This window comes from Artemia franciscana, chromosome 15 (genome assembly GCF_032884065.1).
Source record: "Artemia franciscana chromosome 15, ASM3288406v1, whole genome shotgun sequence".
NCBI lineage: Eukaryota > Metazoa > Arthropoda > Branchiopoda > Anostraca > Artemiidae > Artemia > Artemia franciscana.
The window spans coordinates 23,025,762-23,051,260 of record NC_088877.1 but is presented as its reverse complement, the minus strand read 5'-3'; the positions used below and the strand labels follow the sequence as shown (position 1 = coordinate 23,051,260).

At 35.4% G+C, this 25,499-nt stretch overlaps 1 long non-coding RNA gene across 1 annotated transcript in view; it reads right to left on the bottom strand.

Annotated features, from left to right (window-relative positions):
• The window catches only part of LOC136036201 (uncharacterized), a 60,255-nt gene continuing 34,756 nt past the window's right edge, over positions 1–25,499 (bottom strand). The window contains exon 3 of the long non-coding RNA XR_010619660.1: positions 1–2,366. This is a non-coding gene — a long non-coding RNA (uncharacterized LOC136036201). The remainder of the gene's footprint in view (positions 2,367–25,499) is intronic.

Below are 25,499 nucleotides of genomic sequence, written 5' to 3'. Positions count from 1 at the left end.
GTATACATTTCGTATACATTTTTACAGAACTCTTAGTATAAAACTCTTCGCTATAATATTAGCACCACTAGCACTTTTAACTACTTACTGTAGAACCAAGCCGCCTGAGGCCAACACAGCTACGTATGCTCCTGCTTCTTCCCAATCTATTCAAAGTCTCTGTCTTTCAAATTTCCCAGGAAGTTCCCATTTCCCTTATATTTTTCCTTACGACATCCTTCCATCCCCATTCGGGGGCAACCTGCTTTTGGTTTTGCCCTATACTGTTGCCCGATCTATCATCCTTCATCCGCAGATCATGTCCTAGATCGTGTTTTTACCTTTCTCTCACTATAGAAGTTGAAAACAGGATGGACCCACATTTTTCGTACAGCCCACAGTTTGAGATACGGTCAGTTAGTTGGGTACCCTAAACAAATCGTAGGAAATTTCTCTGGGTAGCATATAGCAATATCTCCGTTTTTCAGAGCGCCCATGCTTAGAACCATACCTGACCCCTGTCATCACTGTAGCTTCCGATACTCTAATCTTGGTGTACAGATTTATAACATCTTCACTACATCCACCGTCCTCACTAATTATAATAAATAGTTAAATGATGCTATCCACTAGTTCAATCTTTTCGTTACCTAAAATCACATCTTTACCTTCACTTATTCCTAGTCTTCGCGGCTAAGTCTTCTTAACATTAATGTTAAACACCTTGAACTCTTATACCCTGAACTCGCAAAACCTCTAAAAATACATTTATTTTGCTAACATTATCATATAGGATGCTTAAATCATCACCATAATCTGAGTCTAAGAAATTTTTACTCCCCCAAGGGATTCTGTGTTGTCTCTTTACCTTTTCTGTGCTCCTTAGTACAAAGTCCATCAAAATGATCCATACAAATGGGGATAGAAGGCAACCTACAATGCCCTACAAGTTCCACCGTGTGATGTATAGGTACGCTGAAGTCTTTCCAGCTGCCTAGTTGTGTCAACAAATGGGCTCCCAATCACACTTAACAGCCCTCTTCATCATGCTTCCCACACCTCTTCAATATTCCACTTCACTCGCAAATTAAATGGAACACACTGTCCTCTGCGCACCTAGGCATTCATCATGACTGCATGCCCTCTAGATTCTCTGTAAGTCCCTTTGACTCGACAATAAATTTTCAAAGAATCTGCTACTTCTCAATTTTGTTTGCCAGGCACAAATCTTTTTATTCCTCATAATATTTTAACACCTGAAACGATACTAATTTCCATATTAAGACGTTTATCCTCATTCGAAATTCCAGCTTGTCCATAGTTGTCTAAAAATCTCCTAATTTGGTTAGTCCTAGAGTATGCAGCTGAATTGCTAATTACTTCTAGATATGATGATTTTAACAGCCTTTTTTCATGGTACCCTAACAATGTTTCCTAAGACCTTAACATATTTACTAACTTAATACTTCTCAAAAGAAATAATCCAGAGTATTCCTTAATTAGTAAGCTATTTACTAACGCTAATCAATAGAAATTTCTTAAATGCCCTAACTGCAATTGTTCAAACTTCTTACCCTTTTCTGATGCTTATAATTCTGATTTGATCGCTCATTTGAATGTCCAGACAACAGGGTATTTTTTCACAAACGTATCGTGTACCTTCCAAGATTATCATTTTCCAATTTCTATGATGGCAACTAGAACCCTAGACAGGATTACTACCCTTAGTGATTTCTCACTATTTCTAGTGGTTTTTATATTGCCTAAACGCAAAATCACTAAATTTGCACATAAATCACTAGATTATTGAAGCAAATCACTAAATCAACCAAAACATCATTAAAATCTACAGTTTATTTGTCGCCTGGACGCAACCCTACCCCTAGAGCCTTTGGCCATTTTCATTCAAGAGTGTCACATAATTTAACAAAAAGGATCGTTTTGAGCTAAATTTAAATCCAGTTATCCTGAATTTATTGTAAAAATATTTTTCTTTACCAAATTAACTTTTTTATCTCATTCATTAAATAAGTACCATCGTAATATCGGCAAAAAGGTTATGAAAATAACGCCTGGAAGAGGGGGAGGTGATCCCATTGGAAGAGGGGGACAGTAGAAAATTTAAACTTAGGACAAGGCCGATTTGTTCCCGTTTAGTTTGGATCGATATAAAACAAAGTAATTTTCATTTTAATGAAGCTATTACTACCTATTAGCGCACTTAAAGCCCCTTCATTAATCACCCTCACACCCATTCATTGGGATACAAATCTTGTTTATAGCAGCAATTCGTCGTTTCCCAATAGGACTCTTACATTTTTATTGTCTTTTGATCGCCTGTCAGAACGAAGTAACGTTGTAAGATTTCAATATGCTCATCGGAATGGCTGAAAAGGAAAATTTATTTTAACAAATCTACTCTAACTACCGTTTAACACTTCAGCAGAAATCAAATTGAGAACTACAAAATGACATATCTGTCAGACATCTATTTCGACCTAAACAACATACAAAGTTGTATATTAATTAAACTTTTTAAACAAATTAAACTCTTCTAGTTTAATTTCTCGCAATTTTACTATGATAAACTCTGCATTGTTAGCTGTGTTAGAATAGTCTCTCCTGCTGATTGAAATGATTTGAAAAACCTCCGAAATGAAGTTGTATCTGTGCCCTTGCTCTTCATACTCTAGTATCAATTGACATCGTTTTTTGGCAGCTTTTTCGTGATGAATAAATTATAGCTAATTAACTTAATCATAGAAGGGGGGGGGGTCTTTATAAATATTGGTAGATAGTATATTTAAATTTATTCCACTTATTTTTCGCTTACTATTTCTTATTATTATTAATTTAAAAAACTTTTTCCACAAAACAAGTTTTTAAAAGAAAAGAAAAGAGCTCCATTAAAACAAAATTGAGCAGAAATAAAGTCAAATACTCTTTCAAGAATAAACTACCACAAATCACCATCAGTAAATAAATGAAACCCAAAACGAACAGTAACTACAATAAATAGCCGAGTTAAACTCAAAACGAGCAAACATGATTACGTTAAACATGATTGCAAACATGATGTTAAACATGATTACGACTAGCAACCTCCATGCCTTCTCAACACCAGAGCATAGTTCGGACTCTACTGAAAAAAAAGTCCGTAGATTGAGATTTTAATATACATAAATTGATATTTAGCCCTTAAAGTTTTAATAATTGTTTATTTATTAAAGTTGGAAAAGTGAAAACACGTAAAATGTATTTTGTTTTCAGAAAAGTGCAAATTATGTTCTGGTCTTGAGACGGTAAGAGGCTTGTCAGCCCTACTCATGTTAATTTTTGCTCGTTTTGAGTTTGACTTGGTTATTTGTTGTAATTCATGTTCGTTTTAAGTTTCATTTATTTATTGATGGTAATTTGTAGTAGTTTTATGCTTGGAAGATTATTTGACTTTATATCTGCTCAGTTGGTTTAATGGAGCTCTTTACTTTCCTTTGAATAATTTGTTTTAATTAATTTCTATTCATTTTTTATTGACATAGTCTATTGTGGAAAAAAAAAGTTTTCCAAATTCTTTGCCTCAATACCCCTAGTTATAGTAGCAGCATTAGTAGTAGTACCAGTAGAATTAATAATAGAAGCCTTAACTTTAGTGGATGTAGCCCCCCCCAAAGTCCTTTTAAATTTGGGAACGATAAGTTTGGGGGGACGGGCATTCATTTTTGACTATCAAAAAGGGCACTAGAGCTTTTGACTTTCAATGAAATGAGCCCATCCGATCCGAAGTTTATGCAACCACCGTTCCATAAAATGGCACATGCCCGGGGCACAGGTCACACCCTGGGGTCTGAGGGTTGTGTTCAGCCTGAAGGCATTATTGTATGCTCTTTGGAGCATTATAAACGAAATGGCTATTTCAGAATTTCAATCGGATGCGTTTGGAAAAAACGAGGTATCAGGGAAGGAGGGGTGGCTAGTTGCCCTCCATCACTTTTGATTCATAAAAGGGAAGTAAAACTTCAAATTTTTAATCAAATAAGCATCATCTAAAGCTCATACAACCACCCATTCCATAAGAACCTTATGCGCCCCCGGGGCATAACTTACAGTCTTTCCCCCAGAATCTAGGGGGCGGGTGTCAACCCCAAAGGCTTTGATATATGATCTTTGGACTGTTTTAAAGAAATGACTATCTCAAAATTTTTATCGGATGCATTTGGGGAAAAGAGGACGTAACGGGGGGGGGGTAGTTGCCGTGTGATCACTTTGACTCTCAAAAGGGCACTAGAACTTCTTATTTTCAATCCAATAAACCCCTCCAAACCGTATACGACTGCTCTTTGCGTAAACACCTAATTATGCCCCCGAGGCATAGCTTACAACCCCTGTCCTGAGGGCAGTGAGGTGTTGTCATTCTCAGGGAAATAATGACTGGAAAATTCAGCTACGATGAACAAAATGAATGTCTCAAAATTTGGATTGGATGTGTTTGGGGAAATGATGGGCGTGGGGGGAGGGGGCTGAGTGCCCCCCAATCGCTTTTGGCTATTAAAAAGGGCACTAGAACTCTCAGTTTCCAATCAGACTTGTTGGCTTCAATGAAGAATTGGCAGCAGCAGATACTGTCTCAAGAAACTTGAGTCTGTGCTGGAAGCCAAACTGATGAGTTTGGGCATACTACTTGCCCTCAAACACATAAACAACAACTAACTGAAACAGCTTTCAAAGAGTAGTAGAAACGGTAGTTGGCTAGAGTGAAGTTACTTAACAGCAGTTTTTCCTTTGGGACTGTCGCGTCACAAAACGACGAAGGAAAAATCAACAAAATAAGGATCATCTGCACGAACATTGTTAAATGCATGCTACATTCTAAACCCATTGGTACCGGAATATAGGTTCTACTTCAATGTTGGCTTATCTCTCTCAATCTTTCTGTTTTTCTTTCTGTCCCCCTATCTCTTTTTTCTCTATCTCTAAGTATGCATTGCACTATTAATTTTCTTTTCTTTTTTATTGTTTATTCCTAATCAGCAAGTCATTGGGATTACAAATAATAAAAACAAATACAATTCAAGATCACAATGTACCTGTGACAGAAAAAAAGCTCCATTGACTAGTTGAATTAGATAACGCTGGGAGACTCGAAAATCTCTTTGTCTACATTTTAGTAGTTCTCAATACTTCCCGTGTTTTTTGTAAATAACTAGTCCTGTTGAAATTTTGCTTTTTCCTCAGAAATGTTTTGGAAAAATAGCGTACCAAAATAGTTCTGTGCATGAGCTTGGTTCAAAACGTCATTAAATATCAGTTGTTTCCTGTCAGTCTCAGGGGATCCACAATCCTGTCATTAAATTACATTCCGTAAAAATGTGTCAAAGTGTCAGTAATTGTGGCATTAAGGGATTACTTTTGTGTATTCTCTACCATATCAAAATCCAAAAGTAAAATCCCCCAACGGAAAATTTAAAACCCCAAAAAAACATTAAATCTATAGGTAATCGACCATTCCTTGGAGCCAGCGTTTATCCAAACTCTGGAAGATTCTCCCTGTGGAAAATACCCTTTCCCCCACGCTGGAAACTCCCGGAAAATAACCCTCCGAAAAATCCTCTCCCGGAAAATTAACCTCTCAGAAAATTCCCCCGTGGAAAATTCTCCAACATGCGAAACTGAGCAGCAAAAGAGAAAATACAAAATAGGTATCTCAAAGTCTCGATCAGTTGTCCTAAGGGATAACAAAAGGACCACATATTCAAAGCAGTTTTAGGACAGGTTGGTTGGTCTCCAATTACTTTCAACTTATAAAAAAGCGACTAGAACTCTATGTCCGTAAGTTTCCCAATAACAAGCACTATCTGCAATCAATGGACAATCTGCCAAACTTTCCAGCTCTTTTTTAAGGGCTGTGGGGGGTCTCGTCATCCCCGAAGGCTTATTTATTGGACCTTTTAATTATGATGAACCAAATGGGTATCTCATAATTTCATTCGGATGTCTCTGGGGAAAAAACGGAAAGGGACTAGTTGCCCTCCATTTTGTTTGGTCACTTAAAAAGGCACTTGAATTTTTAATTTTTGTTCTCTCTCGATATTCTAGGAATCTTGGTTTGATACGGTCATCCCTGGGGGAAACTTATTGTAAGTTTGAATTAATTTCGATAATAAAGGATTAATTTACGAGATTAACACTGCTGCGGTTAAGGTAGGAAATGAGGTTAGCAGCTGGTTTCGTATCAAAGGAGGAGTCAAGCATGTCTGTGTTCTATACCCCTTCACAGGGATCATTTTGATGGACTTTGTCTTAAGAAGCACAGGAAAGGCAATGGCAGATTACGGAGTCAAATTGGGAGAAAGAACTCTCCTGGACTTAGATTATGCGGATGCTTTAAGTATCCTAGATGAAAGTGTGACTAAAATGAATGAGCTTTAGAGGTTTTGCGAGTTCAGGGTGTTAGAATAATTTTAAAAATTAATGTTAAGAAGACTAAGTCACCAAGGCTAGGAATAAGTGAAGATGAAAAGGTGACGTTGGGTAACGAAAAGATTGATCAGGTGGACAGCTTCACTTACATTGGTAATATTATTAGTAAAGACGGTGGGAGCAGTGAAGATGTTAAAAGTAGAATAGCCAAGGCTCAGGGTGTTTTTTCACAATTAAAAAAAGTGTGGAAGAATAGGAAGATTTTTGCAAACCAAGATTAGGACATTGAAAGATACAGTGATTCCAGTGGTCAAATATGGCTCTGAAGCATAGGCGTTCTGAAAGGCGGATGAAGAGGTGCTAGATGTTTTCCAGAGAAATTTCCTATGGATTGTTCTGGTTACCGGGCTGATTGACCGTATTTTAAACAGGAGGCTGTACAAAAAGCGTGGCTCAACCCCGTTTTCTAGGGATATAATGAAAGAAAGATTGAGATGACTAGGGCATGTTCTGTGGTTGAAAAAAAAAACAGATTGCCGAAGATTTTCCTCCTCGGCCAACCGTCTAGGGTTAAACGGAAAGCAGCTCTTCCGCGGTTGGGTTTGGAGAATGTCATAAAGAAAGATTTAAGGGAAGTGGGAACTTCCTGGGAGGGTGCAAAGAGGGAGGCATTGAATATATTGGGACAGAGAAGGGGCGTGCGTACCTGTGTTGGCCTCAGGTGGCTTGATGTTGCGGTTAGTTGTTAGTAGTAGTAGTTAGTAGTTCCAAGGGAGAGACAAAAGGAGAGGGAGGTAAAAACTGATATATGATCCCGAGGGCCGTATCCAGGACTTTTGTTCTAGGGAAGGGATAATTTTTTCCGAGGGGTGCGAAAAACTTTAAATACACCATAGATGTGTTCTTATGCATTTCAATTACGTTAAACATTTTGAGCATTAAAAAAAAACGCATTCATATAATTACTTGACCAGAGACACAAGAAGTACGGGTCATTCGTTAAGAACCTTACTCCAAAATTCTCCCTTGACAAGCTTAAAATTACTCTTCAAAAATCTGTTTTTGGCATTCACCCTCCCCCCCTCCCGAAAAATCAATCAAAGGGGTGTATTTTTCAAGGTAGGGATTATCTTTTCTTGGGTGCTGTTATACAAAATAAGGGAGTCGGCTTTTACCCCCCCCCCCCCCCCCCACCCCCCGGAAAATACCTCCGCCGTTGTTGGTCTCGAATCACTTTTATCTAGTAAAAAAAGGACTAGAACTTTCAGTTCTGATCGAATGAGCACCCTCCGAAATTTCTATGACCATGAGTTTGAGGCAGAACAAATCTGCTCATTTTGGGGTAATATTAATTCCATATTTTTGATGTGGACTCAAAAAACATTATCTTTGACAAAAAAGAGCGCATAAAAGATATGAAATTGACATTTAATCGCTCTTGATTTCTGACAATATTTCTGGTCTTCGCTTTTATTATGAAAGTAAAGAGTAGCATTAAACCCCAAATTAAGCAGGATTTGCTCCGTATAGAGGGGGACTGCCTTTTCCTTATCCACACCATCGTCTCATGGCCGTAAAAACTGGACGATGCTTATTCGATCAGAAATTGAGAGTTCTGGTCCTTTTTTTTTACAAGTCAAAAGGGATCGAAAACCAACCACTGGTTGAAAACCAGTTGCAATTCAATTAAATAAAACACCGTTTTTTTCAAATAAAAGAAGAGTGACGCTAAAACTTAAAACGAGCAGGACTTCTCCCGTTTTTTACACTGAAATTGTCATTATTGATATAAACAGTAATGTCAATAAAACGTAAGCTAAACTCTTATTATAAACAGGTGTTGCTTTAAGGGGCAGCTACCCCGCTTATATATATATATTTATATATATATATATATATATATATATATATATATATATATATATATATATATATATATATATATATATATATATATATATATTGTAGCTTTGCTTACAGTCTCTGCCTTCATAAGTTTTAGTTATTTTAATTTAATACTTGCCGGGCGGTACTGTATATACTAGTCATTCTTGCGTTTCCACAAGTTTGATAACTGACTGACATGACAATCAGTGTTTCCACTATGGGTATTTCCCCCCTAAAATGGGGATTTTTTAAGTCTTTTAGGGGCGAGAGTTTTTTTTAAGGGATTTGGGGATTTTCTAGGGATTTTTCCTCTCCCATGGACTTTTAGGGAAATTTTGGGGGGTTTTCCTTTAATTTGTTCATCATCATCATCTTCTTGATCAGAGAAGCAGGATAATTCGATTTAGGATCTGTTTCCTTGGGAATTGAACTTGGAATCACAGAGAAGAACTTATTCAGTTGCTTAAAAAATTTTAACACCACACAGATTTTGAGATGTACAGGAGTCCTAAGTAACAAACTAGCAACAAAGAACTGTTTGAAACAGTTCCATGCTGATGTGGGCTCTAAACAATAATTTTAGCTTGGACTGTTCTCGATTAATGAAGTCATATGGTTTGTCATTTTTGGGTTGTTTCTTCATAAGATTATTTGGTAGACAGCATATCATTTTTTTACAGGTCAGATAAATAAAGTTATAATATATTTTGATAGTTTTATAGGGTACGTAGTTGTTCTTACTGTAGTAAATTTTTTTGACAGGCATTGCATGTACGATTCTTTTTCTCCACAGTACTTGTATGATGTTTACAATTTTTGTGTAAAATCAAAAAAACTTGAACTCGAACTTGTAGCCAGCTTTATAAGTACTGACGTGAATAATAGAGGTAGGCTATAAGTATTCGAACACCTCTCTTACCGTTTCATTGCCCTAGTTTTTAACAGACAAACAAACTGACAGCCATTTTTTAAAAACAATGGCACATATAGGAATAAATGGATTGTGTGTTTTTGGCAAGCCTACGTACCCAGGGGAAAATCATGAACCTTCATACTATAATTGGTAAATTTTTTGTTGTTCATTTTTTTTACTTACAAATAAAGTGAACATACCACTCGATGTCTTTTTTTTATGTTCTTTACAAATATAACAATCACTTCTGTCGCAAATTCAAATTTAAGCACAATTTGAGCTCTTGAAACCAAAATATTTCTAGTTTTGGGGTATAAACAAAGCTTAAAACATTGGTCTCAGCATTGAACTTCCTGCAGAAGGACTATGTGGAATCAACTAGTGCTTTAGAAATCGATGTGAACAATCGGAAGTTTTAACTTCCCCTTGAAAGCGTTTACTTGGATCCGAACGGACAAGATTCCCTCTGTACGTCAAGGTCAGATACCGTCGTCCCCCCTGATTCAATCAAAGTAGATCTCAAAGCTGCGCAGGCGTTCCATATCAAAGCAGTAGGGCAGATACAGAAAAGGTTCCATTTCGAAGACAACATTTACAAATATGCTGAAATGGTTGACCCAGTGTCAGCTCAATCACTTCAGCCTGCCTCTCTGCTACCTTTTGTTAGGAAGTATGGGCGGATCCCATGGGACGGAACCAAACCCGAGCAGGAGTGGAGGAGGCAGAGCCTCATCGATATTGAAAACGTCAAAACAATGGATGCCGTGACCTGCTGGTGTTTGGTATTTGGTGAAAAAAAAATGCTACTGGAACAGAATTTGTATCCTAACCTGAAACCGGCAGTATTATTTATTTCCACTGTTCCATTTTCAAATGTCAAGGTCGAGAGGTTTTTCAGTGCTGTAAAAGTAGTAAAAACTGACCGTCAGAATAGATTGAAAACATAAACTTTGCGGGGGATTCTAAAAACAAAATATGGAATGAAAAGGGCTCAAGAAAGTGTGGAATGTGAAGATGATTAGTTACTTCACCACAAAAGAACGGTGAAAGCTTCAGCCACCATACAAAAAATGTTGAAGACACATCAGGGGAAGATAAGGTCTGATGCGTTTTACAAGTTACGATTGAACAGTATTAAACATCTTGTACTGTAATCTACATTACAGTATTACATTTTCTTTTCTATTTGCTTATTATTATTTGAAGTATATTTGAAGCTATTTGTATTTAGCTCACTTTAAACGGCATGACAAGACATTCTATTATGGTAGTGATAGCTAGACTGCAATCTAAGAAGCCAAAATATGTTACCTTTCAATGGTACGGGTAAAATGAGATAGGGAGAAGCGGTTCAGGGAGTAATTAGAAAATGGGATATTTTTAGGGATTTTGGAACTGAAGATGGGGATTTCTAGGGATTTTTCAGCTCTTTATTAGGGATTTAAAAAATGAGAAAGTGGAATCACTGATGACAATACTCATTGTTTGTGGTAGGTGTACAGATCTTGGTGTATCTCTGTCTATTGTGCATTTTTATGTTCGATTCCAGCCTTCCAGGCTCATTCCTTTGGTACATTAAATAAATAAAAAACAAGTTTCTTTAACTGAAAGAAGGAGCGACATTAAAACTTAAAACGAACAGAAATTACTTCGTATATAAAGGGGCTGCTCCCTCATCAACGCTCCGCTCTTTACGCTAAAGTTTGACTCTTTCCTCAACTCTGCTTTTTAAAACAGTAAAAAAAATTAGCTTAAAGAGCGGGGCGTTGATGAGGGAGCAGCCCCTTTCGTATACGATGTAATTTCTGTTCGTTTTAAGTTTTAATGTCGCTCGTTACTTTCAGTTTAAAAAAATTTTGTTTTTTTTATTTAATTTCTGAACGTTTTTGAATTAATGCATATTTTGATTTTGGCTCTTCGCAGATAAATAATTAAAACGAAATTTGCATTTTATTTTATTGGCTAAATGGCTTTCTCATAGTTTTGATCGAATGATTTTGAGAAAAAAGGAGTGGGGAGGAGGCCTAGTTGCCCTCCAATTTTTTGGTTACTTAAAAAGGCAACTAGAACTATTAATTCTTTACGAACATTTTGTTAGTAAAAGATATACGTAACTTACAAATTAGCTTACGTAACGAACTTCTATATTCGCATGTTTTTATTACGTATATGAGGGGGTTCACCCCCTCGTCAGTACCTCGCTCTTTATACTAAAGCTTAAATTTTGTCTTAATTCCTTAAGAATGATCCCTGAATTACAAAGGCCGTAGAATAAATAGTTGAAATAACTAAAAATACTTTAGCGTAAAGAGCGAGGTATTAGGAGGAGATGAACCCCGTATATGCGCAATAATTTCAGTTCGTTTTAAGTTTTAATGCTTATCCTCACATTCAGTTGAAAAAAGTTTTTCATATTTATTTTTTCATTGTTTTTTTAAATAATGCTAGAAAATCCTGCGCTCCCTTCATGGAAATGTTTTTTTCCCCATGACCAATTCCTCCATGGTAAGCTCCCCAGCATTTCTCCCTCTTCTCAACCCCTCCCCCAACCAAAAAATCACCCTGAAAATGTGTGTACACTTCCCAATAACCATTACTATATGTAAGCACTGGTCACAGTTTGTAACTTTTAGCCTCTCCCACGGAGATTGTGGGAGAGTAAGTCGTCCCCAAAGACCTAATTATAAGGTTCTTTGACTATGTTGAATAAAACGGCTATCTCAGAATTTTGATCCGGTGACTTTGGGAAAATAATTAGCGTGGGAGGGGGCCTAGGTGCCCTCCAATTTTTTGGGTCACTTAAAAAGGCCACTAGAACTTTTCATTTCCGTTAGAATGAGCCCTCTCGCAACATTCTAGCACACTTGGGTCGATACTATCACCCCTCGGGAAAAAAAAAACAAAACAAAACAAACTGACAAATAAACACGCTTCTGTGATCTGCCTTCTGGCAAAAAACACAAAATTCCGCATTTTTGTAGATAGGAGCTTGAAACTTCTACAATAGGGTTCTCTGATACGCTGAATATGATGGTGTGATTTTCGATGGGTATTTCTTACAATTTTGTAAAATAAGACAAATTTTCTCAGGCTCTTAACTTTTGATGGATAAGACTAAACTTGATGAAATTTGTATATTTAAAATCAGCATTAAAAGGCGATTCTTTTGATGTAGCTATTGGTATTAAAATTCCGTTTTTTCTAAGTTCTGGTTACTATTGAGCCGGGTCGCTCCTTACTACAGTTCGTTACCACGAACTGTTTGTACGAATTGATCCGTGCATGGTACCTTGCAGTGCTATTATTAATCGTTTTAAAGTCTGTATTTGGGTTTTAGGATGTCTTCGTCGAAGTATAATCAAATTTTCATTTAAATCTTCACCAAAATACGAATTACCCCAACCAGATGAGGCATGATATACCAATTTATACAAGTTTTTTCTCCTTGAATACTCAAATTTCATGTATTATCATGCATGCCGAGTCACCACAAGACAATTCTCGCCTTGTCATATTTTGCCCTGCACTGGCGTAAGCCATTTTTTATGCGCCAATGACATTCTCCTGATCCGATGACCTCCAGGCATTGAAAATTGCTGGAGATTACTCTTAAATAAGACTTTCAGCTTCACCTTTGAAAGCAAATTCTCTTTTTGGCCCCAACAAATTGGCCCGAACAAAACATTAGTATTCAGGCTGTTCACACTGCAATCCTTGCTTAAATTCACTTAGTTATCTTGATATCCAGTTTGATGTACGCATTAAAAGTGCAAGATCAGACTTAAAATAATCCTTTTAATACAACGCTGAGAAAATTGTTTACTTTACTTGGTGAGGTAACATTTTAATTTAGAAGAACTTCAGTTCAGCTCATAATTCTTTTTTACACCCCTTTCGTTATTACTAGATACTTTGTGATAATTTTCTCTGCGACAGAACGACAGAAGTTCCGTCCCATATTTTCTTATTTATTAAATATATTCTTAATTCAAAATATACTACAAACAATATTGTCTTCAAGGACTACAGGGCTTTTGGAATTTACTAACGAAGGATGAGTTTTTGATTAGAGTTTTTAGCCACTCAGATGGAATCGTCCATTCCCCCTTGGATTGTATCATGTTAAAGCATTTTGTTTGCTTAATTGTTTGATTAAATTTATATTTTTTCTATTATTATAGTTTATATACTGCCATTGATGACGAAAGAATTTTTTTTTAATGTTTTAGGATTGCTAGTAGACTTGGTAATTATATTTCTCTTTGAGCTTTTTTTTTCTCCTGTTTATTCCTTTAGCATACATTTCGTTTAGATTTTGCGCAGAGAGGTTCTGTACTAGTTTAATTGTGATTATTCGTGCTATTGCTATACAACTGAAATTTGAAGGATGCATTGTCAAAATATTCTCTGCGCTGCGGGGGAAGCTGTACGGATTTTTTTTTACAAAACCTCTACACTTGGGCAAGATCACCATCATTCCTGTCATACGCGTGATGTCTCCACCTTGATGCATAGTTTAGAATATAGTCTGATAATTGAAAGCGAGTTCAACACTGTTTGAGCTCGCTTGACAGAGTTTTACTGGCCAAGTGACTGAGAACCGTTAGTTTTTAATTTCCTTTTTTTACTTTTCTAAAAATAAAGTTTACCTAACAAGATTTCTTTAGCATCTGTTCATCTTAACGCGACGGCCAACGAACTTTAAATTTTCAGCATCAGATGGTGTTTTTTCGACCTTCTCATAACTACGAACAAATGCTTTTGATTACTATTTTGGCGTGAACATTTTCTGCTATATCTTTTGAGATCCTAAAGCATTATCTGAGACAGCAGCTGACGCTGAAAAGAAAAGGACGTTGCACTTGTATATTTGGAGCCAATTGGCAAAGCTTCGTGTCTCATGATTGGCTTTTTTCTCACAGGGTATAATTTAAGTCACGCTTTTTCATTATTAAGAAGTATTGCAAAATGTCTTCGAAAAGTAAATCGGATCGGCACTTATTCAGATTTATCTGGAATATTAAAACAATCAGATTCGAAATCAGGTGGATATCAGTTGGGTCATGGCACTCTTCTTTTTAAGGCCCAAAATTTAGGAAGATAGTTCAACGTTATATTATATGTTGTTTTTCTGTACTTTTTAAATATCTTGAAAACGCCTAAGAAGTGAATTTAGGTTAATCCTAATGAAATATACCAAAATATGATGAAAATATAACACCTCAGTAACAAAATTACGGAAAGCAGGCCGCCCAAAACGCATTACATGAAATACCTAGCCAAACTTAGAAAAAATACCAACTCTATATATTAAGTGTTTAATTCAAATATACCTGCATTGCAGTTTATCTCACAGAGACTAAGCTAATTATCGACACATACAGCGGAGAAACTGGTTTTAATCAGATCAAGAGCTTGAGTGTTTTCAGGATATTTAGCAAGTACCGTTTTTTTATCATGCAAATTGGGAATATTTACTCTCTCCCCCAATTCCTTAAAAATATGCTTATCTCTTCGAACTCGAAGAAAAACCAATTGGTTTCTCTGGAAACATGGGTGCTGCGGAAATTAGGCGAAAATGCTGCGGAAAAAAGCTTGTTTGACTAAAACGGTAAAGAAATGAATCTCGAAAAAACCTTTGATTAATTTTTAATTTATTTAGCTTTGCATATTTGGGATCGGAATAATATAAAGTCTTCTTTTAATGTGTATAATGTCATAAAATTGTAATTTTTTCTTTTTAGTTTTGCTGATCGGCTGTTCTTTATTATTATTGTATCTTTATTATCAAAATGTAAGCAATGCATGATTACAAAGACATTAAATGAAAAAACAAATGGAATACCAAGTACTTACTTGGTATAGCGACCACACCAAAGAAGCAAAGTTGGGTTAATCCTAGTAAAATATACCAAAATATCATGAAAATGGAATACTTTAGTAACAAAATTTTGGAAAATACAACAGAGTGTTATGGAAAGCAGGCCGCCCAAAACGTATTATATTAAATACCTAAGCTAGCCACCTCTGTACATTAAATATTTAATTAAGGACGTTCAATACCAAAAATGCCATTATACGAGACTCAGTGTCGGCTGACCGTCTCAAAGACAAAGGACTATACAGCAAAAAAAATTTTAACACCACAGGGAGCTTCTCAAGCGATTTTGATGTAAAGTGATGAAGGACATTAGATGTGTCAACTGTTAAAAAACTAACGAGAGGCTAATTTAAAACAAAGGAAACCTATAATCTCTTACCAATTGTTAAACGAAAAGCTTTCTAATCAATGTATATACAACATAAATAATGTACATCGAGTGTCCGCAAAAATTTCAATCAAGGCAGTTCCCACAACAGTAAACTTCACAAGCTATCAGTTTATTCAATGATACTTTTTTTGAGCTGATTTTTAATGTTTTCCAAGCAGGAATGCGAGAATATTTTTAGGGACTTCCCTTTCCAGAAATTTAAAAAGAGAATCGGGCTCCGTTCAATTAAACCAAAAATTACTGTTTCTAATGATGTAAGTTTCATTAAATCTGAATATCTCTATCTCTGGTACAAAACTGGGGAAGTTAAAGGGTTTTTCTAAGATTTCTTGGAAAGTAGGAGTCGGCTTTTAGTTTTCGGCCATTTACTCGGATCTCGTATCTTAGCTATACAAGTTATGGCAAGACTGCCCAACTAATTTTGAATGGTTTGGCCACATAAATTAAAAAAGCTTGTTCTGAACAAGACAGGGTAATTCTTTAAGGTATCTTGCTCAGGCTAAGTTGATTATCTCCAAGTGGACGCAGTAAACCGGTTTCATTATAGGTCATGAACAAGTTCTGGTCGGTATAACACGTAAGCACTGAATGCCACAAAAAAATTGATATAAATTAAAAACTTAATTCCTTTTCATAAAATTTCGGTTTTGACTGAATTCTGAGTATGAGCACTAGTGTCTTTGTTGAAAAGGTGAGAATTTTGAAGATTAGTGGACGATTGTCTATTCTGTGTGCAATACGCTGGTATTAACTAGGTCATTACGCTAACGACGAACTTGTAGACTAGTAATTTAAGTCTTTTCTACATTTCACTGCACTCCAAGTGCAGAAGGTTGGGATTACCTTTGTCACTGTTCGCTTAATCTTTCCCACTCATAGCCAAAGACCGTTGTTAAAATTGCAGCAAATTGAAATATTTTGCTTCGGGACTCAAGTTTTTCAGGTATATTTTAAGTGTAAATTTTGTCTAACTGGTAAATCTAATCTTGATAGAAGTTGCTTCCCCAAAACCATCAGAAAAATAGTTGTTGTTTTTTTAACTAACTGAAAAAAAAGAAAGAATCTTCAACCTGGTTTGTACTAAAAATTCGTGTTTCTGTGAAATGTGAAAGAGCAGAAAGCTACAGTAGCTAATACCCACTTTGCGATACAAAATAACAGATAATGAAACATTGGAGCCTTTTGGCCTTTACTATAAGCAACGTTATAGCTTTGCCTCTGATAGAGTTTTTTTTTAGCGAGGTAAAATCGTGTCATAACATTTTTTTGTCAAAAGGTAAGTGTTTGTCACACCATCATGTATGTAATCATCTATTTTAAAGTTTCAGTTATTATGGGCTATAGTTCGATTCAAAAATACGTTCTGTTTATTGAAGACGATATTATATGTGGAAATATCCTTTTAAACCAGCCATTAAAAATCTCTCACATTTTTCAGCTATAATTCAAAACAATAATTGGTCGTATTCATCGCTTTTTTCAACGATAATTAAAAACAAGAATTGGCCACATTCGTTAATTATTGGTAAAATAATTATACCAAGGGACTGTAAGTTTCCTTTATAGAGTTTTCGGACATTGTGGTGCTAAAAGTGTACCATGTTTTTCGATTTGACAGCTTTTTAGGATTTTTGGGCTATTGTTTTCCTTGCTTTGGAACATGTTCACATCTTACTAGGTTGCAGCTACTGTTGCAACTACCACTAGGTTGCAGCCACAGATAAAAACCGTTTTTTTCGAAGATAATTACAGACATTGCCTTTTTTTTTATCTTTGCTTGTCCTTTTTTGGTGGCCAGTGTTTACCCCCCTGGAAAATACACCCCGCGGAAAATTAAACCCTACGAAAAACACCCCCTAGAAAAAGTGCGAAAATCTCCCCCCCATGGAAAATGTCACCCTCACGCGGCTGGTTGGTCTCCAAGCCCTTTAGACATCAAAAAAGGGCTAGTAACATCAATTTCTAATCTAATGAGCACACTCCGAAGTTTCTTTGAACATAAAGTAGAGGTGTGGATGAGGAAGTGGCAATCCCCCTCCTTTACGGAATAAATTTTGCTCATTTTCGGGTTTAACGTTATTCTTTATTTTCATAACAACAGAGTAGACCAGAAATAGACCCAGAGATCATAACGGAGTAGATATCGATTTCACATTTTTGATGGGTTTTTAGTTTCTTGTGTACACCTTTATGCGTTTTTTGTACCCCTTTATGCATTTTTTATATTTTCTTTTGTACCCCAAATTATGAACGATGATTTATTCTATAGATGTAGGAAAGTTTGGATGCATAGAGTAGCACCATGAGTGCGTTCGGACCCTTGACCGCAGTAAAGTCAACCTTAGTTCTCGCTGAAGTTCGTTAACGCAGTTCGAAAAACGTTAATGCAAGAATATAAGTTTAACAAAATGGCACCTTCTTACACTAAATCATCAATTAATATTAATCATTTGTTTACATGCTAATTTATTAATATTGTTTCTATATTCATAATCTAATATTATTTATGTTACATGATTATCTATATAATAATATTAATCCATTATCATTACATATAATATTATTATATTTATACTATTATGTATACACTAATTATTTACCGCAGTTTTTAGAGATTTGTTTAAGGATCTGATCACGCTTATATAGAGAAACCGAATTCAGGAGAATGCTATGTAAATTGATTAAAAAAAAAAATATATATATATATAGCAACGACACCAGTCAAACAGATCGCGGTAACGAACTGAAAGTGCGGAGCGACTCAGCTCAATAGTAACCAAAATTCTAAAAGAACGGATTTTCAATATCAATAGATACATCAAGAGAATCAAATTATTACGATGCTTTCAGATATATAAGATTAATAAAGTAAAGTGTTGCCCATCAAAAGTTACAGGCCCGATCAAATTTATCTGATTTTTGAAATATGAGGGGGGAATACCCCATAAAATTCAATGAATCTGAAAAAAAAATCGTATCATCACAGTCAGCGTACTAGAGAACCCTACTGTAGAAGTTTCAAGCTCCTATCTGTAAAAACGGGGAATTTTGCTATTTTTGCCAGATAACAGGTCACGGATGTATGTTTATTTGTCTTTTATTGTTGTTGTTTTTCTGGGGGTGATCGTATTGAAATAATGGTCCTAGAAGACCGGAGGAGGTTTTTCAAGAACCCAAGAATACTTTTCAGGAACAGTTGAATACTAAACTTGAGAGTTTAAATTTGACAAGGCGGAAGATGGACTGAATAATTTTTTAAAAGCGTTTACTGAAGCACGAGGGCCATTTAAAAAGAATAAAAAGCTTTTTTAAAAGTGCTAACAGCCCTAACGTAAAGAACAAGGTAATAAGGAGGGGAAACCCTTCATATACGGAATAATTTTCCCAAAATTAATATGCAAATTTTGTTCTAATTTTTCATGTACGGTGTGCCAAATTCGAACCTGCATTAGTTGAAAAACGTTAAGAAATTAAATAAAAATAAAGTATTTTTTCTGGAAGTAAGGAGCAAGATTAAGACTTAGAAAGAAGTGAAATTATTCCGTATATAAAAGGGGCTGTCCCCTCCTCAACGCCTCGATCTTGACGCTGAATTTGTCATTGTTTTAAAAAATAGAGCTGTGACAAAGATTCAAAATATAGCGTAAAGAGTGAGACGTTGAGGAGAAAACAACCCCTTCCAAATACGGAATAATTTCTATTCGTTTTAAGTTTTAGTGTTGTTCCTTACTTTCAGTTAAAAAATATGTTTTTTTTTTATTTAGTTCGAAAAACTGTTGCCTATTGCTTCCGCATAGCATTTGTTATTGGGAAGTAAACAGACATTTTTCGGACAGGCAAATTTTTTCTGGGGAGTTTTTTTTTTCAGTGGTGGGATACCCCCTCTTAAATAATTTGCTCTTTATGGTAAAATATGACTTTGTATCCCAATCGTTTACGAACAACAAGTGAAACACAATGTTCGTTAAATTATATTAAGAAGCTTTTTGAAAGTTCTAAATAACCTTAGCGTGATGAGCGAGGTTTTGCGAAAGGGGTATCCTCCTTATGTTTCTAGGCATTTACACCCCTCCCCCCAAAAAATAACCCCGAAGAAAACACCCCCCACGGAAAATACCCCCGTCAAAACCCCCCCATGGAAAATACCCCAAGTAAATACGCCCCGGAAAATACACACCCCGTGGAAAATAAGGCTTTCCAAATTTGAGAATTTTATTTGAGTTTTTTCCGTAGGGGGAAGGAATTTGGGTGTTTGTGTATTATGCGCCACTCACTCATGTTTACGCTGTGTAAAACTCGAGAACAAACCGGTGTCTTCGTTAGTTTCTTTCAGCTTAGTGCGAGACAAGACAAAGACAATCGACAGATTAGATGGGAAATACGTAATTGGGCTATATATTTGCATATAGGGGAAGTGGAAGAGAAGTAAAGTATTCGGACAGTTTTAAGTCAGAAAACAATTCTCGATTCATGATTTTCAGAATAATTTTTACCAAACACATTTTGCATGCAGATCCACTATACTCCCCCCTTTTCTAATTTGCAAATACATAGCCCAAATTAGTCAGTGGCCTCGGGCAGTTTGGTGCTGCCATGAGTTGTTAGTAGTAGTAGTAGTAGTGTTGAATTTCATAAATATTTCAATAACAAATATTAAATTACTGAAAACATCAGTGCCGGCCCGGAAGTATTACGGTTTCTGCCAATTTTTGATATGGAGATGTTCTGGTGGCATTATTTAGGGGCTATTTCCTGCGTGTTTTGATTTTTAGGAAATATTTTTCACGGAAGGGGACATTTCTGGAGTCATCGAGAAACTGATTAGGGATTGAAGTCTTATGCAAATGAAAGAATGCCAAGGAAAATTTTTCAGGCTGAATCGTCCGCTAGCAATTTTACAGGGAGGGTGGATTCTCAGTGAGGATAGAGGTGTCTTGTGGCAATTCGACAGGGGAAAGGTGTACCTTACGTTAAGTGAACTTTCATCAAAGGAGATTTCCGTGTGTGTGGGGGGGGGCTGAATTTATGAAAGGTGTCCCTCTCCTATAGTGGGAGGTTTATTCGATTTGATTACCGTAATTTAGCTTAGGATTTCCCTTAAGCTGCAAGAAAAATAAATGTAATATCGTGGATTAAAGCTGGTAGTTTAACTAATCCTTCGAATTATAGGGGAACCTTACTGCTTTCGGTCTTTAGTAATATTTTGAAAAAAAATTACTAGTTGATAATTCCAAAAATACTTATTAGATATAAATGTTCTACATTCTTCTTAATATGGACTCACAAGAATTAATCAACTGAACGGGCAACAGACCAACTTTCAATAAATATAAATGATGCATTGAATGGTGGTAAACGCGTCTTCGTGATTTCCTTCAAATTTGCTCAACACACCTTGGCGATTTTTCTTGAAGTCGCCAAGGCGTTTAACACCGTAAATCATTCTTTTCTCCTTTTAAAACTCAAGTCTTATGAGTTTTCATCACAAGCTCTTAATTTTTTTTATCTTATTTTTTTAAGAGACGACTTGAATGGGCTGATAAATCCAGAGATGCTCTTCCAGAAACTTAGCCAATTAATTACGGGGTATCTCATGGCTCTGTCCGTGCGCCTACCTTATTCCTTCTTTTTATAAATGAACTGCCTTAAGCTTTGCCTTTTTGTAAAATTGTAATGCTTGTGGAAATGGAGTAACTTTGCTTCTCACCGAGATCTATCAATATTTTCCCATAATCTTATAAGTATGTTACTAACTGTATCTCACTGGTATTTGAGTAATTTATTTTTTCGAATAGAAAGATAATGTCAATTTATGCTTAAAAGATTAGATTCACCATTTTATTCATGTATCATATAACAAGCCATAAGTATTTTATATGAGTGTACAATAGCCCTTTCAGCAGAAAAATGCCCATAGTAATTCATAGTAGACATCTTCCCTTTTTCAAAATAGAAAACGATTCATTTCACATAATTTTTTCTAGAACATCAGGCATAGAGTGAAGAGTTATTGAGTGATATTTCCCTAAATTTGTATCAGGAACAAACACAAGCATTTTTTTTTTTGGATGAAACAATAAGAAAAAAGAATAATTTTGATAATTTGAATAAGAGTTGTCAAGGAATATGGAAAAATTTGGGATTCTTTTTTTTGGGGGGGAGAGTGAAGAAGGTGGTTAACTCCCTTTCCCCTGCGTCCCTGATCTGTGTTAATAATCTTGTTATGAGTTGGAATAATCTATGCAGACCCTTTTACGTTTGGAAAGCTCCCTTGCGATGTTGAAACACTTAAAATATACAGCAGTGGGACATTTAAACATATGCAAGTTCTTTTAAATTACAGTATTTGTGTAAAACAGGTAAACAAAAAACTTCTCCTTCTTAGTTCACTAAATAAATAGGAAACAAAACAATAAAAGGAAACAACGATATTATAACATAAAACGAACAGAAATGATCCTAGTCATTCTAGAAAACACCCACTATAACAGGGGGCCCGCAACCCTCTCAGCCCCGTACTCTCTATGCTGACGTTTCGACCAGTACCTTACTGATGTCATTTCAAAGTATAAAACGAACCGGTAATTATTAGTACTTTATTTACCATTTGCTTTTCTAAACATTTGAACACAGATTTTGATTGTTTAACGCAAATAAGAGGAATAAATGGAGCCCTTTCATCCTCAAAGTAGCTTAATCAATGAAAACTCTATCAACGAGAAAGAAAATTACAAACAAAACTTGATGCACAGAGTAAATACAAATGAGAAAATAACACAAAAAAAAGTTAAAGAGAAACAGACAAATGCTGGACAAAGGGGAAGAAGAAATAAAAGGAGCTTATATGATAAACTGTAATTGAAGGTTTTTCTTTAGAAGAAAATCCGATATGATGAGAAACAAACTTCTGTCTAATATTGTAAGATCTGCGATTTCTTTTTAGAGGAGACTTTAACAAAACCAAAACTGTTTTATTTTAAAGTCTTACATAAAATCTAAATTAAATTAATTAGAATCAGAAAAGGTCAAGGGTCTTTTAATACAATTATGTTTAATAAGTTGAATAAGTTTTTTACTTTTGCGAATCTAGTAGAAGCACTTCGACATTCCAATATCAGCGCTAATATTCCCAAAATTCATTTCATTTAACCTTTGTTTAGTAAGCTCAAAAATGTTTTGGGTTAAGCGTGAAAAATCCTTACTTTCTTCATTGTTAGAAATTTATGAAAACCTTGCTCCATTTTTTATTAAACTATTTTGAGTAGGATAAAGTCTTTTTTCTCTGTCATTTTTTATTTATAATAAACCCCATCTAGATAATTGTTTGGCTTCTATAGTTTTCTATTGCTTCGTAATCGTCTTACACAATTTTAAATTACTTTTGTTTCATTGAACCTTTAATTATGGTGTGGAAGATCCAACAAATGTTCTACAACTGATCAATCGAAGGTATCTGATTATTTTCATTTTATTTTAAATAGGAAATTGCTGTTTTATCTGTCAGAACCTACTGTGTAAATTCTGCTGTGTTCCTCCCACATAAAATTTTGCTTAGCAACAAGCTATCACGCCGCTTTGTATTTCTATTGGTTTAACATCTTTTCCGATGCTTAGTAAAGTCAAATAATTAGTTAGGATTTGAATTGGGTTTTTATATTACATCGCTTTAATTTCCTTCTTTACTTTTTACCGTAAACAGGGAGGATAAATATCCGCCATAAACATGATTTCTTTCGATAATTTGAGAAATATTTTTTTTTGGAACTACTGACTTCCAAAATATAAAATATATTTGATGAAAATTAATTCATTTTTTGCACATTTTTGTGATGCTAGCTTGAATACCCTATCAATTAATGAAATAATTACTCCCTTTTTAACTTGAATAGGATACTTAGAAGTAAATAATAAACAAGGAGATATTTTTCATAGGTTTACCATCAATCAAAATACAAATCCATTATTTCCCTTTGAACTTAATTTTTTAAGCCTTAATGCTGTGTTTTACTTTCGTTGCATTTTTAAAAATTTAACTAATGTTCGTTTGTTGATACGGTATTTAGTATAATCTATTATGAGAAGAGCTCTCACTCAAACCACCCAAGGCCTTTGCACTAGAGTTTAACTTTTACATGACGATGCTTCAAAAATAAAATCCTCTGGAAAGAGGTAATCTCTTAGGATTTTTTTTTTTTAAAGAAAAGTCTCAAATTCCAAAACGAACGTTCAAATCGTGGTGTTTGATACGAACAGCAAGCATACGTTAAGTTTTCTTAAAAGGGATTTTGCAAAGATTTTCAAAATGTATGGCTTGAGATTCAAAGGGGACAGCTATCCGTTTAACGTCCCTCACCCCTCCCATTCTTAGTAAGGTTAAACACGTTGCACCTTTTTGAATTGAAAATTATTTCAATCTATAATTTCAGGCATAAAATGGGTCTATACCTCTCGAAAATATTTCCCCTTGATCGCAAAATTTTTTGTTTGTATGAAAGGAGGTGAAGAGACTCTGGAAGACCAGCTCCGTTTTGCCAACTTTTGAGCAAAAAAGATGGATAGATTTATTGAAATTAAATTCTGCAATAAATTTAAACAGTAATATACTAATGCGTCACCATATTTCCAAGCACGGCTCTATGACCGGGAAGGCAGGGAGAAAGCAAAATAAAAAGATCCTCCAGAGCCATTGCTGGCGCATAGGGCGTCGAATCGACGTTTCAGTTGCTGGGTGTTTCTTACTGGGACAAGTAGCAAGCTTGTCGCCCAACCTTGCTGCGGCGAGTATCGAACCCTGGGCCCCATATTCCCAAGGAAGAACATCAATCCACTGTGCTACAACAGCTTAGGGAGAAAGTGAGAAAACGAAAATACAAAAAGATACTGCGCAGAATAGAAAAAATGTCACTCTAGAAGAAAACAAAACCAAAAATCTTCAAACATCTTCAAAACAAACCTTGAATTAGCAAAAATACGGAAGAAGGAAGTCCATCAAAAGGTCAGGTATTGAAACCACAAAAAAAATAGATTCAGCGACACCCCTACTTGCCCTTGAAAATGGAGGCCAATTTAAAGAACGGTTTAAGTAATAGCAAAATAACTAGGAAGCGGGTTAGTAAAACAGAACCCGAAATTTGCAGCAAATCCTTGGAACAGGAGCGGATTCGGAAACGGGATTGTTGTTTCTGGAGCTGTAAAAAACGCGGAAGAATAATGCAGTTTAGGTCTATGACCGAGCGATGATTAGTTGTGAAGGAGAACATGTCGAGAGAAGACGTCATGTGCGGGTGAAGGTTTTCTAACGGAGTTCATTTTTTGTGATTATTTCTTTCGTCATTAAAGATTAATTAACTGGTTTCAAATCGAATGATTTACCGACCGGGAAGTTATTTTTTGGCAATATGTTTTGGCAAAGATTGCTGCGTTGTTAATTTGCAAATGAGTGGACAAAGGGCTTTGTCATCATTTAACAATTATTGGGAGAGTAGAAAGAAGGCATTGAAATATAAAAAAGTCTTTAATTGCATTAGCTACAGCTTGGCGGGAATTCTTCTATCGACGGAAAATGATTATGAAATTTCGTAATGTAATTTTTCCAAAAAATAAGCTCGCTGTGTAGGTAGCTGTAAAGAAAGAAAATAAATATTCGATGCCAGATGCAGGGAGGACTTGGGATTTATATATATATATATATATATATATATATATATATATATATATATATATATATATATATATATATATATATATATATATATATATATATATATATATATATATATATATATATATATATATACTAGCTGTTGGGGTGGCGCTTCGCGCCACCCCAACACCTAGTTGGTGGGGGCGCTTTGCGCCCCCCCCCCCAAGCCCCCCCGCGCGCGTAAGTCGTTACGTGCCATATTATTTACGCGCCATTGTAGTTGTGTCCCTGTGTCCCACCTGTGAATATATATATATATATATATATATATATATATATATATATATATATATATATATATATATATATATATATATATATATATATA